The 16,997-nt window shown below is 37.5% G+C and overlaps 1 pseudogene; it reads right to left on the bottom strand.

The window, feature by feature from the left end:
• Positions 1-11,511: 11,511 nt before the first annotated feature.
• Positions 11,512-16,997, bottom strand: part of LOC118921445 (keratinocyte-associated transmembrane protein 2-like) — a 33,817-nt pseudogene continuing 28,331 nt past the window's right edge.

Here is a 16,997-nt window from a genome sequence, read left to right as displayed (position 1 = left end):
AACAAAGAAGCCAAATAGACCTGAGAAAGTGTTCTGCTCCTCTCCTCCCTCAACCAGGCAACAGAGCAACTGAACTTCCTTGTTGAAAAAAAAGGCAGGCTAATAATACAGTCAGAACTGGATTTTTAATGAGCGATGAACACATCCTTTATTTACTGGGAACAACATGTTGCATGACTTCCAGGATGCAAGAGAATCTTGCCGTCATGCTCATGGAGAAGTCCCTTCATCTGGAGTATGCTAAGGACAGGGGTATGCAAAACATCACATCTATGCACTATGATTGCCCTACTGCTCAGAGACCTGGCAAAGGCAGGGGGTCAGAAGGTGGCTCTGCCTGACATGTCTCAACATCTTTGCCAATACATAATCCACTTCTTTAAGAAAGAAAGAGGGAAACTCATGCCTCTAATTATTATGGAGTAGCTAGTAGCAGTCTAGCCCACCCATGATAAACAACTATAAACTGGAATATATATGACAACTATTCAGGTAGGGCAGCAGACAGTGTAAGACTGTGATCCCTGAGAGAAGGGAAATTTGTGATGCAAGCTGTACAACTGCTCAACCATCCAGCTCTCTGACTGAAGACCATTTCTCAATCATGTTTCAAAGAGCTGGAGTCCAGAAAAGACTAGGAACAAATGCTGGTGAGGATGCGGAGAAAGGGGAACCCTCCTACACTGCTGGTGGGAATGTAAACTAGTTCAACCATTGTGGAGAGCAGTATGGAGGTTCCTCAGAAAACTAAAAATAGGAGTACCATTTGACCCAGGAATTCCACTCCTAGGAATTTACCCTAAGAATTCAGGATCCCAGGTTCAAAAAGACAGATGCACCCCTATGTTTATCACAGCACTAGTTACAATAGCCAAGATATGGAAGCAACCTAATTGTCCATCAGTAGATGAATGGATAAAGAGGACATGGTACATATACACATGGAATATTATTCATCCATAAGAAGAAAACAAATCCTACCATTTGCAACACCACGGATAAAGCAAGGGGGTATTATGCTCAGTGATATAAGCCAGGTGGAGAAAGACAAGTACTAAATGATTTCACTCATCTGTGGAGCAAAAAAACAAAGCAAAAACTGAAGGAACAGAACAGCAGCAGACTCACAGACCCAAGGATTGGACTAACAGTTATCAAAGGGAAAGGGACTGGGGAGGGTGGGTGGGAAGGGAGGGAGAAGGGGAATAAGGGGCATTACACTTAGCACACATAGTGTAGGAGGGGCACGGGGAAGGCAGTACAGCACAGAGAAGACAAGTAGTGACTCTTTAGCATCTTACTACGCTGATGGACAGTGACTGTAATGGGGTATGTGGTTTGGACTTGATAACGGGGTGAATCTAGTAACCACAATGTTGCTCATGTGATCTTATATTAATGACCCCCCCACTGAAAAAAAGAGCTGGAGTCGAAATAGACATCACTGAGATGAAGAGGGAGAGATCAGACCTCAGTACAGCTAAAGCAGCTATAATCTGAGAGGAAGAACTGTGAAGAGAAGAGAGCTGTGCAGTAGGGGCCCAATAGGTCAATGTAGGGGTTCCTTATAAATCTGTGGCTGGTGAATAGGCTGCCCATGTGAAAGAAGAAACCTTCTGAAGCCTGCCAGAAAGTAGCTGGTACTGCATTGAGAGCAGAAGTCCTGAAGGAAATTGGTGTTATGGCCCTGCCAGATGAAGAAATCTCATTAACGCCACATCAGTACTCCTGGCGCTCAGCTGACACACCCAGAAATTCTTGAGCTGGAAAGTATAATAACTGAAATTTGTTTGAGAGGTTCAACAGCAGATTTGGGCAGGGAGAAATTAAATCAGCAAACTTGAAGATAGGAGACTGAAAGTATCAAGTCTAAAGAGCAGAAGGAAAAAAAAATTAATGAAACAGAGTCTAAGGGAAATGTGGAACACCATCAAACAGACAAACACTGTGGGAATCCCAGAAGAAGAGAGAAAGAAAGGGACAGAAAGAATATTTGAGGGAATAATAGCCAAAACTTCCAAAACTGATGGAAAATTTGAATTAATAAATCCAAAAATCTAAGAAGTTCAACAAACACCAAGTGGGATAAACTGAGAGAGATACACACTGAGACACATTATAATCAAACTGTCAAAAACAAAGGCAGATCTTTGAGAATCTTGAAAGCAGTGAGAGAAAAACAACTCATCACATACCAAGAAATCCTCAATAAGATTAAAAGCCAATTTCTCATCAGAGACCAAGGAAGCCAGCAGACAGCAGGATGACATATTTAAGGGCGGGAAGAAAAAACTCTCAACCAGAAATTCTAAATACAGCAAAACTGTCCTTCAAAATGAGAGAGAAATTAAGACATTCCCAGATAAACAAAAGCTGAGGGAGTTGAGTATTCAGACCTGCCCTGCAAGAACATCTAAGGGAGTCCTTTAGAATGAAATGAAAGAACATTAGACAGTCACACAAAGCCATGTGAAGAAATAAGGATCTCTGGTAGGATAAATACATGGGCACATAAAAGCAAGTATTGTACCTTTGGTTTATAACTCCACTTTTTATTTCCTCAGGATTTAAAAGACAAATACACACAAAAAGATTATAAATCTATGCTATTGGACACACAATGTATAAAGATGTTATTTGTGGCAAGAATAACATAAAGAGGGAGGATGGCTTTGTAGAAGAGCAGAGTTTTAAAATGGATTGTAAATTTAGGATGTCAAATGTAATCCCCTGACAATCACAAATAAAATATCTATAGGAATATATACAAAAGGAAATGAGAACATAAAGCAGTTCACTACAAAAAATCAACTGAACACAAAAGAAGGCAGTAATGAAGGAATGAAGGACAAAAAAGTATGACATTCAGAAAACAAACTGCAATATGGCAGAAGTAAGTCCTTCCTTATCATAATTATTTAAAAGTAAATGGATTAAACTCTCCAAGTGAAAAGGCAGAGACTGGCAAAATGTATTTTTAAGAAGAACATGGCCCAACTACATGCTATATATACAAAAGATTCATTTTAGATCCAAAGATACAAATGTTGAAAGTGAAAGTACAGAAAAGATATTCCATGCAAACTGTGACCAAAAGAGAGTGGCATGGCTATAGTAACAGACAAAATAGACTTTAAGTAAAAAACTGTTGAAAGAGACAAAGAAAGGCATTATGTATTTAGAAAAGGGCCAATTCATCAAGAAGATATAACATTCATAAATATATATAAACCAAACAAGCCTCAAAATATATAAAGCAAACATTAAAAGAATTGAAAGGAGAACTACACAGTTCTACAATAATAGAGACTTTAATACACCACTTTCAGTAATGGATAGAAAACAAGGCATCAGATCAGTAAGGAAATAGAAGACTTAAACAACAATATAAACCAACTAGTCATAACAGACATATATAAAACTATTCAACAGCAGCATATACATTCCTCTCAAGTCCACATGGAACATTCTCGAGGATAGACAAAATATTAGGCAGCAAAACAAGTCTCAACAAATATTTTTAAATTGTGATCATGCAAAGTATGTCTTCCAACCACAATGGAATTAAACTAGAAGTAAATAATTCAGAAGAAAAACTGGAAAATTCACAAATAAACAATATAATTAAACAACATAATTTTAAACATCAATGGGTCAAAAAGAAAGCACAAGAGAAATTTTAAAAGACTCAACTACAAATGAAAATACCAAAACTTATGGGATGCAGAGGAGACAGTGCTTAGAGAGAAATTTACAGCTATAAATGACTATACTAAAAAAAAAAAAGATAAATCTCAAATTAATAACTTGACTTACACTTTGAGGAACTAGGAAAAAGAAGAGCAAATTAAACCCAAAGGTGGCAAAAGAATTAGAAAAGAGATCAATAAAATAGAGAATAGAAAAAAAAATAGAATCAATGAAACCAAAAGTTAGTTCTTTGAAAAGATCACAAAATTGAAAAATATTTAGCTATACTGACAAAGGAGAGAGAGAGATGCCAATAACTAAAATCATAAATTAGAGAGATATTACTACTGACCTGACAGAAATAAAAAGAATTATATGAGAATACTATGAACAATTGCATGCCAACTTAGAGAACCTAGATGAAATGGAAAAATTCAGGAACACACAAATTACAAGTAAATTACTCAAGATATAATAGAAAACTTCTATAAACTTATAAGCAGAGACTGAATCAGTAATCAAAGAACAACAAAGAACAGTTTAGGACCAGATGGCTTCATTAGTGAATCCTCACAAACATTTAAAGAATTAACACCAATCTTTCTCAAACTCTTCCAAATAATAGAAGAGGAGGGAACACTTCTAACTCATTCAATGAGGCCAGCATCCAAAACATATAAAGAACTCCTAAAACTCAACAACAAAAAGGCAAACAACTCAATTTAAAAATGGACAAAGAACTTGATAAGACACTTCTCCAGAGATATGCAAATGGCCAAGAAGCACATGAAAAGATACTCAACATTCTTAGTCATTCGAGAAATGCAAATGGAAACCACAACAAGATGCCACTTCACACCTATTAGGATATAAATGAATGAATGAATGAATGAATGAATGAATGAATGAAAATAACAAGTGTTAGCAAATATGTGAAGTTGGAACCCTCATACACTGTTGGTGGGAATGTAAAAAGGGTGCAGCTGCTGTGGTAGTTTGCAGTTCCTAAAAAAGCTAATTGCGTATGACACAGCATTTTCACTCCTAGGTATATACACAAAAGAATTGAAAACACAGACTAAACAGATATTTGTATGCCAATGTAAATTGCAGCAATATTCACAGTAGACAAAAGGTGAAAACAACCTAAGTGTCCATCAGAAAATGAATGAATAAACAAGATGTGGTATATACATACAGTGAAATATTACCCATAAAAAGGAAGGAAGTTTTGGTACATACCACGACATGAAAACATTATGCTAAATGAAATATGCCAGACACAAGTGAACATATATTGTATAATTCCATTTATAAATGTGAAATATCTAGAATGGGCAATCTGATGGAGACAGAAAGTATGTCAGAGGCTATGAGGCAGGGTGAAGAGTTATTGCCTAATGATTGGGGAGTTCCTGTTGGGATGATGAAAAAGTTTTAGAAACAGTGGTGACGGTTGCACAAGAGTGTGAATGTAATTAACGCCACAGAATTGTACACTTAAAATGATAAATTCTGTTGTATTTTACCACAGTAAAATAAGTTTTAAAATAACAACAGCAAGAAAGCAAGCAATCTAATTATAATATGGGCAAAACACACAAAGAGACTTTTCACTGAATTGGTTATACAGATGGCAAACCCATGAAAAGATGTTCAACATCATTATCTATTAAGAAATTAGAAATTAAAGCACAATAGGGTATCACCACATGTCTAGCAGAATGGCTAAAGTAAAAAATAGTGACAATACAAATTGTCAGTGAGGGTGCAGAGAAACAGAGTCACTCGTATGTCACTGGTAGGAATGGGACAGTCACTCCAGAAAACACTTTAGCACTGTCTTAAAAAAGTAAATACACAACTACCACATAACCCAGCAATGGCAGTCCTCGCCACTTATCCCAACAAAATGTAAACTTACATTCACACAAAAAGCTGTACACAAATATTTATAGCTGCTTTATTCACAGGAGCCAAAAACTGGGAACAACACAGATGTCCTTGAACAGGTGTTATGTTTAAAGAATATGTTGTACATCCACACCATGTAAAACTATTCAGCAATAGAAAGGAAGCAACTATTGATACTTGAAACAACCTGGATGAATCTCTAGAGGGTTATGCTAAAAAAAAAGCCAATCGCAAAAAGCTGTATACTGTATGTTTCCATTTATATAACATTCTTGAAATGACAAAATAATAGAAATAGAGAATAGATTAGTGGTTGTCAGGGATTAAGGAAGGGTTAAGAGTGGGAGGGAAGTAGGGATGGCTACAAAAGGGTAACAAGGAGGACCCTCAGGTATCCCGTGCAAACGCTCTGTATCTCGACTATAACAAGGTAATATCCTGGTTGTGACACTATACCACAGTTTTTGCAAAATGCAATTGAGGGAAATTGGGTAAAGGATACACAGGATCTCTACATTATTTCATAATATTGCATATTAATCTATAATTATTTAAAAATGGAAAAGTTTACTATGATATAAATTTATAACATATTTACTATTTTATTAAATAGTATTAAATTATTAAAATATTATTTAAATACATATTAACATGTATAATATATATTAAATCCAGATATAGATATATATATGCATATATCTAGAACCAATACAAATGTCCGTTAACAGGAGAATGAATAAGCAAAGGGTGGTCTATGGCTCAATGAATACTACTCAGCAATAAAACATAATGAACTGCTGATAGTGCAACAATATGAGTGAATCTAAAAACAAAAATAAAACCATTATATTGACCAAAAGAAGTCAGACATTAGAGGATATGCACTTTTTATTCCATCTATATAAAATTCTAGAACAGGTAGAACTAATCTATGGTGCTAGAAACCAGAACATGGTTACCTCTGGAAGGTGGGTAAAGAAGTGCCTGGAAAGAAGCACTAGGGAACTTTCTGGGGTGATGGAAATATCATATATGGTATTCGGGGTGGCAGATACACAGATACACACAATTGTCCAAACTGAACTGAACACTTAAAATCTGTGAATTTATGTATTTTAGTAAAGTATATGTAAATAAAACAGAGCTATAATTTCCTCAAAAAATTTTAAGAACTTCCGTTCATCAAAAATCACCATTAAGAAAGCCAAGGCAAGCCAGACACAGTAAGAGAAGCAATCTGTCACATACAGAACTAAGAGCTCATACCAAGAGTGGAGAACTTCCACAAAACAGTAAGAAAAAGGCAGACCCTCCAACAGAAAAATAAGCAAGTGAGTTGAACAAGCACTTCACAAAGATGATTTTCAAATGTCCAAAAAACATGAAAAAATAATCAATATGATTAATCACCAGGGCAAGACAAAGTCAAACCACAATGAGATACCACTACATATCCACCAAAATAGCTAAAATCAAGAACACTAATAATGCCAAGTGTTAACAAAGATGTAGAGCAACAGGAACACTCACACACTACTAGGAGTGTAAACCAGTTCCATCACTTGAGAAAATCGTTTGGCGTTAGCTATTCAAGTTGAATGTATGCACCCAGCAATTCAGCTCCCAGGTAGATAGCCACGGGAAATGCAAACACTCCTGCAAGCCACAAACGACATGTACTGTGTGAGAATGTTTCTAATAGTATCATCCATAATAGTTTGAAACTAGAAATAACTCATCCATCAACAGTAGACTAGATAAATATTTTGCAGTGCATTTCTACAATAGAATACCACACGAGAATGAACTACAGCTAGACTGAACACGATGAATCTCACCATAATGTAGAATGAAAGAAACCACTCACAAAAGAATATATACATGTTGTATGATCAAATTATATAAAAGCCCCCAATATACTAAATTATAGTGGTTAGGGATATATACTTTGGTGGTAAATCTAAGAAAAGCAAGGTAGAGATTGCCATAAAGATCAAAATAATAGCTCCCTAAGGAGGGAGGGAGAGGGTAGTGATTGGGAAGGGGAGCTTGAGATGTGGGCAAAATTCTGTTTATCTACCTGGGCAATAACCATACAAACATTTGCTTTGTAGTAATTTGTTAAGCTGTGCATTTCTTTGATGAATTTTCATAGAGTGTGTTATGTTATATTCATAATAGTAAAAAACAATTTTAAAAGGAAGAAAAGAGAATATACCTAAATGTTTAGGACCTAAATGGAGAAACCCTTCAGAGAATTTTTCTTCTTACTTTTCTGTAGCTGTCTCGTTTTCTGTAACAGGCAATTAGTGATTAAAAAACAGGGCATCTATAGAGTCAGACCTTACCTTAATTCAAATCCCAGCTCTCTTTTATCAGCTCTATGACCTCAGGCAAGTCCCTTAACTCTGTATGCTTCTGTTTCCTTTCCTGTGGAACAGGGATAGTAACAGTGGCTGCTTTATTGGCTGTTGTGCACACACAGAACAGTGAGAACCTGGTCCGTAGTAAGCCTCACTAACTGCTAGCTGCTACTGCTATAAATCTAAGTCTAGTAAGTTACCTTGAAGAAACAAAAATGAATTCCAGGTTTTGGCATGTATAGTCCATCACACTTCACTGTGTTGCTTCTTTTTCTTCTTTGCCTGACAACAGGCACCATGGGGACAGTGTCTGTCCTGATCTACTGTTAGCCCCAGCTCGCAGCATAAGTGAGTTGCTTGTAACGTGCTGCTGTGTGATGGCAGTATGTGGACCCAAAAATTAATTTCAGCACCAAGTCCTACCTTCGTCCTTGCTTCCCCAGAGAAGCAAGCTCCCTTAGCTCAAGCATGCTAAGTAGCCCTAAAATAGCACTCTCTAGGGTCCTGGGTCCCACTGCCTCTAGACAAAGGTTCTTAGAAACAGCCCAAGGCATGATACAAAGAACCCTATGGACTTGTTTCAGGGAAAGATGAGGATGGGGTACAGGGAATAGGGTTGGGAGGCTCCAAGAAAGCCCCATCTGTCACCTAGCAGACCACACATGCCTGGATAGTGTGTGAGGACAAGCTTCATGCCTCAAAGAGCCCTAGGGAAGCTGGGAGGGCAGTGCCAGGACCGGGGGCAGCTCCTGCAGACTCTCACCCCTCGGTGGGCCCAAGGCTCAAGCTGGCTCTTCTGTGGTTGATAAATATTAGAAACTCCTCCCCATTCACAAAGTCCTTTCACAAATATAAATCCGTTTTCCCTTCCTGACAAACCTGTGAGCTAATCAATTGCCCATTTTATAAGATAGAGGCTGATGAAAACACAAAGAGTTCAGACCCAGGTCATCCAGTCTTGACCTCACTCCACCCTCCTCCTTCCCCACCATGTCCCCCTAGGTCTGTCTTTCTAAAGGAGTAGACAGGTGCAACACAGACCAGGATATCCTTAGCCCCAGCAAAAGCCCAGAGCATTCAAGTCAGCCTTTGAGACCCCAGACCCTTCCTCGCTCCTGAAGGGATCAGGAAATGTGTTTGGCCTCTCTCTAGAGGCTGCTGAACAGTGTAGGGAGCACCCTTGAGCCTAGGGGTCAGTCCCAGAGTGGGAAACCAGCACAGAGCTGTCTAATTCCAGGCCCCACAATAGCTCTAACCCACTACAAGGTATTGCCTCCTTTCAAAGGGTCTCAGACAGGAGTGATGTCCAAACCCACATGCGAAGGGGTGGCCTGGGAGAGCACAAACAGCCCTATGAGGAGGGGTGGCAGGAAGTCAAGGATTCCCAGAATATGGCATCTCTGGGATTCCCAGCAGAGGCAGAGGCAGTTTGGGTGTTGTGTGAGAAAAGAGCATAGGATTTCAGAGCAAATATTAAGAGTGTTAGGTGGAGAAAGGCTTCCTAAAGGGCAGGACTTTTAAATCTGGAGCTTCATCAATTGTGGCAGAGGAGTCCGAGACTCCCTAACAGGGAGCTGGAAGAGAGGTGGGCTTGGAGCTTATGGGATAGAAGCTGCTATTTACCGGCCCAAAATCAGTCTCCCGTGGGTCCTGCTGCCTCGACATCAGGTCATTACATCCCAGGGCTATTCAGAAATGTCCCATGTCCATTTCCAGAATCTGTCCCAGCAACTTCCCCTCCTCTTGTCAAAGTGAAAACACAGGTGAGCAGAATCCAGGTGCAGCCTTGCCTCAAACCTCAGGACAGCCTCCTTTTCCCTTCCTTGGGAAGACATCTGGCCCTCAGAACACTTTGAAGGTCTTGATCTTCTGCTGGTAAGGATGGAACTGCTTACTTCGTGATGCCTGGACTTCATCCTGGGAAGGATGAACCCAGAAGGAAGGCAAACTGCTGCCCCAGCACCACGGGAGCAGGGTGAGAGGAGGCCAAAGACAAAGTCATCCCGGGAGAGAACTGCAACGTTTCGGCAGGCATGCTAGCTACACGCTCTCCATCCCCTTCACCTTCCTGAGCAGCAGCTGCTCTCATCAGAACCTGGGATTGGGGAGAAGGGGTGAAATCTCACACAATTCATATGGGCTTCAGTTTCATATAGGGACACTGATGTTCAGATAAAGCTGACATCCCACATCTTGGTCCTCCCAAGCCTGCTGCAGTTCTAGGTCTCAGGTAGTACTATTAGACAGAATGCTAGATGTATAAGCAGATGGAGAGTCTTGATTTGTGTTAGGTTTTCTCATCTAATTTTCCAAATACATCATTGAACAATTTCAAGGGGCCAGCAGCTGCTAGGCAATGCTGAATATAGGGCTAAAAATGAGTAAGAGCTGGTCTCTGTTCTCAAGCTCACATCTCATGGAGCACACATTCTATGAAAGAGCTTGCACTCAGCCTCATGAGTTTCCATCTAAAATCAAAGCCCCAGTCAAGATATGCCTGCCTGCACAAATTCTAAATGCCTGTTTCCGTCTGCCTCACAAGTTTCCACACATTCCTTTTCAGATAAGATACAGGACTGGGAGCAAAAGCGCAACCTATTACGCCATCTGTACTAACGCTTGCTGCAGAGCTTCTGGTCTATCCAAAAGGCAACACAGGAGAAGGAAACAGACAATACCACACCTAAGCAGGATACAACAGTGCTGAAAGACCCGAGTGTGGGTTTTACCTGTGCCATCCAGGCCTATTTACACCTTTGCCCCATGTAGTTCAACAAACCAATTCTAGTAAAGAAATGACATCACAGTATTATTTCTGAACCAAAAATTGAAAGCCATCTAAACATTTCACAGGAAAACAGCTAAATAAATTATGTAACTATTAAATGTTCTTAAAGAATATTAATGATATGGATTATCATTAATCCATATTAATTTGGATTAATCAATTTATCCAAATTTGTTAGGTAAGATTTGTTAGGTAAAAAGCAAGAAGCAAAACTATGTGATCAAATTCATGTAATATTATAACATACATACGCATTTGAATTACATACATATTTATAGGCCAGCAGCTCAGGTGCCTCTGTGACTCTGGGGGCACTTCTCATCAGATGTAGGGTCTGACGCTCCAGGTCAGAGGCTACCTGACTGCAGCGTTGGGACTTGGGCCGCAAAGGCTGCCATCAGCAGGTGCCCGAGAGCTCTAGGTCCACTGGGGCTGATCCTCCAGAATGAGGGGGTGCTCAGCGGGGAGACAAGAAGGCCAGAATGCTAGAGCACATACTGATCTAACTGCTTTCCTTTTTTTTCATCCTACTTTGCTACAGTTTTCAATAAACTTCAGTATTTAGCAGTAAGTTAGGCCTAAAGTAGGATTTAGAACTATAAGTGAATTCAAAGAGGCAGAATTCTGCTACAAGTAACAAAAGCAAGCTAGTCAGGTTCACTCCCACCCACACACAATACTACCTCTTCATCACCACCCAAATGAAGGACCCACATGCCATCATTAAAATGAAACACACTTATAAAATCATAAATTTATATATCTTTACCATTTATTTTTTAAAATCTTATTCAAAATTTTAACTAATACAATTTCCGATATGAAAAATATTACTGCAGTAAAACAGTTCAGGTGTATTTCCATAGTGCTTCCCTTCCTTATTAGGACAGTAAATCGTCCACCCTGGAGAAATGACGGACTGCCCCGCTCCCTCCATCCCTACACAGAGCACACGCCCTCCGGCTCATCTGGGCTTTGTGAGTGTGTATATCAGGGGCTATGTTTTCTAAAAAGTTGTAGGGACCCTTGTAAGTCAACCATGGTTCAAATCATATATTTACATATGGATCAATTCATTATGATAGAAAGACACAATAAAATGAAATACAGTAAATAATTTCAAGTTGCTATAAAAAAAAAGAAGAAAAACAAGTACAGGGGGTGAAAAAGACAGTGTACTCCTACATCCTTTATGTATACAAACAACTTCATTTGGGTATAATTTTAATTTGAAAGTTCTAGATATATTAATTAAGTGATAATGGCCTCTAAGATTTATTCAAACATATTACAAGATAATAAAGTCAACAAATCTGATATAATTTTAAATTCTGCACCTTGCTTCAAAGGTTGGAGGAAACTGTGCTACAATCAATTGTTAACTAAAAGCAATTTTACATGTATCTGATATTTTACCATAATTTCTACTTCTAAATTTAACTCAGTAATTCAAACCAGAAAATGGCATCTCTATAATATTTTGCCTATGTCCAATGCAAACTGCACTGTCCTCTCTATTGTCAGAATTTCTAGACACATTTGTGAATGTGTTACCTAAAATTGTGGCCAGATTGAGCAATACCATTATCTTAAGTCATGTTTAACTTATCCAAAAATATTCAAAGCAATTTTTCTGGAAGAAAGAATGTTATCTATACGCAAAGCATACATCCTTGTAGATTACAGTTTGGGAGCACAAAGAAATGTGTGTTTAAAAAATAGTACTTGGGCGGCAGACAGAGAATCTGAGTCAGCAGTTTCAGATATGTTAGAATTTTGTTACAAGTTTGGGATTTTTTAAAAGTAGAATTACTAATACTTCCAGAAGAAGTAGAATAAAGAAATCTAAAACAAAAAAACTAACAGGTAATGCTTAGCTCCACATTTTGGACACCCAATTGAATTCACTTCTAAAAGTGTAGGAATAAATGAAATACTCCTTGTTTGTGATATTTAATTTTCAAAGCACCAAGGCAAAATAAAGAGAGACCTACCTCTCATTTAAGTACCAGTTGCCTATGGCAAACATCTGCACAATGTCATATAAAAAGTCAAGCAAATAACATTACATAATAAGCAAACTGAAATCACAGTGCTTTAAAAAATATAATCATTGGTAATCTTCAGAGAAGGCATTGCCTCATTAACATTCTGGTCCAGACAATGGTATTCCACTGTTTTGGAACAAAGACCATCACGCCATTTCCTGCTTTGAACCAGAAGGAAAATCTGGAATAAAACAAAATAATTAGATATGCAAAAGAGAAAATGGAGGATACGTTAAAAGGTTTTATAACAAGTGAAATATCTCTACTAGGTTCCCAAATACAAAAAGTTAAATAACAATAAGGCTGTTTTATTTTCCATCTTGTAAACAAGGCTAGACAGTGCTTCTATAATTTTAACATACATAGGAGTGCTTGTTAAAGACTGATTCCTGGGCTCTATCTTCAGAGATGAGTTAACAGACTGCAGCAGGGCCCAGGAGCCTACCTGTTTAACAAGGTCCTTAGATGCTATAATAGAGATGGCTCAACACTAAACACTAGGATAGAATGTCACTAGCATTCAAAATTTTGTCCACCTACAAATATTTACAATGCTAGCAATAAACTAATAAAACACAAATAACCAAAAGGGTTTGTAGTGCTTGATTTCTAACTCAAAACCACCAACAGTTATATATAAGAATTGCTGATTCTCAAAGCTGGAAGGCATCTTGAAATTATCTGGTCCAGTTTTGTCATTTCTCAGATGAAGAAATAAAGGCCCCAAAGGGGAAGATGGCTTGCCAGAATCACAAAGCAAGTTACAATAAAGTCAAAGACAGAAATTTCCTAATCAGAAAGTATTTAGAAAGACATTGTGTGTTTGGCCTCCCTTTAAGCATTTGAAAAGCTGAACTATTCAGCTCTGCCACTACACAGTGCTGAGATGTACCCTCACAGTAAATTTTCCATCCAGTCCTACATATGCCTTGTTTGCTTCATGTAATCAACAAGTCAATTCCAGTACAGAAATGTTCATCACAATATTATTTTTGAACTAAAAATTGGAAACCATCTAAATATTCAATAGAAAAACGGCTAAATTGTGTATCTGTTAAATCATGTTTTTAAAGAGTATTAATGATATGGAAAATGCTCATGATTTGTTATGTAAAAAGCAAGATATAAAACTCTACGAGATCAAGTCATTCAAAAATATAACATACACACATTATATCTCAATTATATACATAATTATAGACCAGAAATATACCAACATATTAATAATGCTCAACTTTGGATGATTGATAGCTTAAATTTTCCTTTCTATACTTCTGTGTTTCCTGAATTCCCTAAAATAAGCATGTAATAATTTTACAACCAGAAAAAAGTTACCAAAATATCATTAAGTTGAATGCTTAATAAATGAAAAGTCTTAAGTTAATAATGTTTTTCTACAAGTATTCCCACTGAAGTAGCAATGCTAATGTAAGATAAAATCCTTTTTTCAAACTAACCACTTGGTGGGGGAGGTGAAGGGATTAAAGGGGCACAATAATTTGCAATCACAATATAAGTTGGTCCTAGGGACAGCAGTACAGAGGGAGAATATAGTCAATGGTTCTGCAACATCTTTCTACATTGAAAGACTGAACTGCACTAAAAGGGTTAAGGATTTAATAACATGGGTAACTGTTGAACCACTGTGTTGTACATTTGAAACTAATATAAGATTGTGTATCAATGATACTTCAATTAAAAAATAAATAAACACTGCACTTTAGTTTTGCTTATTAAAAAATAATCTGACTTTTTTGGAATCACATGGCGTAAAGGATTCTGTCTGTATTTTGTTAAAATATGCCAGATTTATAAACTGATTAGACATCTCAATATTTCACCATCAATTTAAACTTGAATAAAAAGAAAAAAATTGAATCATCAGAAGTATGAATTAGAACGATGAATGAGATAATAAAGGGCAACTTACCTTCCTTTTGTTGTGGTATGTAATGTAAACAACAGCAATACATAGAGCAAAAATAATAAGATGAAAAAAGAATTGGCTATCTTCCTCTTCTATATTTGAAGATGAGGTCTTAAAAGATCTCACTGACTGTTCGATTTCTATGTAGCTTCTGTTATCTTCCAAGGCCTCACTGGACTCCTCATCGCTGGGGCTGGTGGTCCAATCATATTCTGGTTCTCCGTAATCCCCATTGTCCAGAGTGTCTTTGGCAACTAGTCAGTGTGAGAAGATCCTCCTCCTCAATGCTAGGATCTTCATTGTTACCGGCCTCCTCTTGGGACAGAGAGGCGGTAGGTGAGGGACGAGGGGCCACAGATGCCCCTCCACTTCTCTCTGTACTGGTTGTGGGAGGGAGAGTGGTGCTGATTTGGGAAATAGAAAGTCTGGTTTGGTTTTCATGTTTTAAAGCATTCATATTTGGAGTAGAAACTTCTGGCATGAGTACAGTTTGGCTCAGCGAATCAGTCTGTGGTAGAGCTAAAATAAGCAAATAAAGAACATTAAACTGCATCTCCAACTTTATCTCCACCAAGCTAGACACATATTTACCTAAATTTTTCACCAAACATTTATTTGCTAAATTCCTGTTACCTTCTCTTGAGAATTGGTTAGTAAGTCTCAAAGCCAGCAATCAGTTACATTTCTTCTTAATTATTCCTCAGATAACAACTGCCTTGCCAGATAATAACATCTTAAACAGCATAAGAGACCTGCTGCATTATATAGGCGGCCACCAAAAGGAAAAAGAAAAGAAAGAATAGAGAGGGGTCTGACTTTAGGTCACAATGGCAAAGTCCATGCAAAGCTCTGACCCATCCCCTCTGTTTTTACTTCACAGAGAGGCTAGACTTGAGAAATCCTAGCCCAGACTCCCATCTAGCCCCATCCCCAGAACAGAAAGTTAGGTAGCTGATTCTAGCTTAAGAATAGGTCACAAACTAGACCCAGAATTTTAACCTAAATATTTTCGGCACAATATGACAAATTCAACAATAGATATAAGCAAGCTATAGACAGAATTTCTAAGTGACACTAGACATGGAAGACTGTCTCTCTCAAATGAAAAAAAAAGAAAAGTATTCTCAGCAGGAAGGGAAAACTCCTAAAGGAACAGAACTGGAAACCGGACTTGAAAACTAAGTGTGAACTAGACTATTTTAAAGATTGCAGCATGCAGTTGAAGCATGGGAATGACACCAAATAAATACAAGTTCTTCCCTCTGCTCCTACCTACTCAACATCTAAATTTACTAAAGGTTAAATTATTTATCGCAGTTAACTCTAAAAGCTCAGAGGAATCCCTGTTGAAATTTAACAGTGTTTCTAATTTATCTAATGTAGTAACTGTTGAAGAACTTCAAGGACATCCATTATACTTTAAAAAAAGAACTGTTACCTGAGATCTAAAAATACTCAGAAAATATTTTTTTTTCTTTTGTAGATAATTATTTCTTATTGAAGAGTAGTTAACACACAGTATTACATTAGTTTCAGATGTACAACACAGTTATTCAACATATATATACATGATAATTTTAGCTACCAGCTATCACCATACAAACTTGTTACAATACTTTGACTATATTCCTTATGCTATACATTACATCCCGGTTACTTATTTATTTTACAATTGGAAGTGCGTACTTTTTTTTTTTTTTGAGAGGGCATCTCGCATACTTATTGATCAAATGGTTGTTAACAACAATAAAATTCTGTTTAGGGGAGTCAATGCTCAATGCACAATCATTAATCCACCCCAAGCCTAATTTTCGTCAGTCTCCAATCTTCTGAAGCATAACGAACAAGTTCTTACATGGAGAACAAATTCTTACATAGTGAATAAGTTACATGGAGAACAGTACAAGGGCAGTCATCACAGAAACTTTTGGTTTTGCACATGCATTATGAACTATAAACAATCAGTTCAAATATGAATATTCATTTGATTTTTATACTTGATTTATATGTGGATACCACATTTCTCTCTTTATTATTATTATTTTTAATAAAATGCTGAAGTGGTAGGTAGACACAAGATAAACGTAGAAAACGTAGTTTAGTGTTGTAAGAGAGCAAATGTAGATGATCAGGTGTGTGCCTGTAGACTATGTGTTAATCCAAGCTAGACAAGGGCAATAAAACATCCACGGATGCAGAAGATTTCTCTCAGAACAGGGGGGGTGAGGTTCTAAGCCTCACCTCTGTTGATACCCAATTTCTCACCT

This window comes from Manis pentadactyla, chromosome 13 (genome assembly GCF_030020395.1).
Source record: "Manis pentadactyla isolate mManPen7 chromosome 13, mManPen7.hap1, whole genome shotgun sequence".
In the NCBI taxonomy this organism is placed as follows: domain Eukaryota; kingdom Metazoa; phylum Chordata; class Mammalia; order Pholidota; family Manidae; genus Manis; species Manis pentadactyla.
The sequence above is the reverse complement of the archived record's forward strand: the minus strand, read 5'-3'. Positions and strand labels throughout refer to the sequence as shown.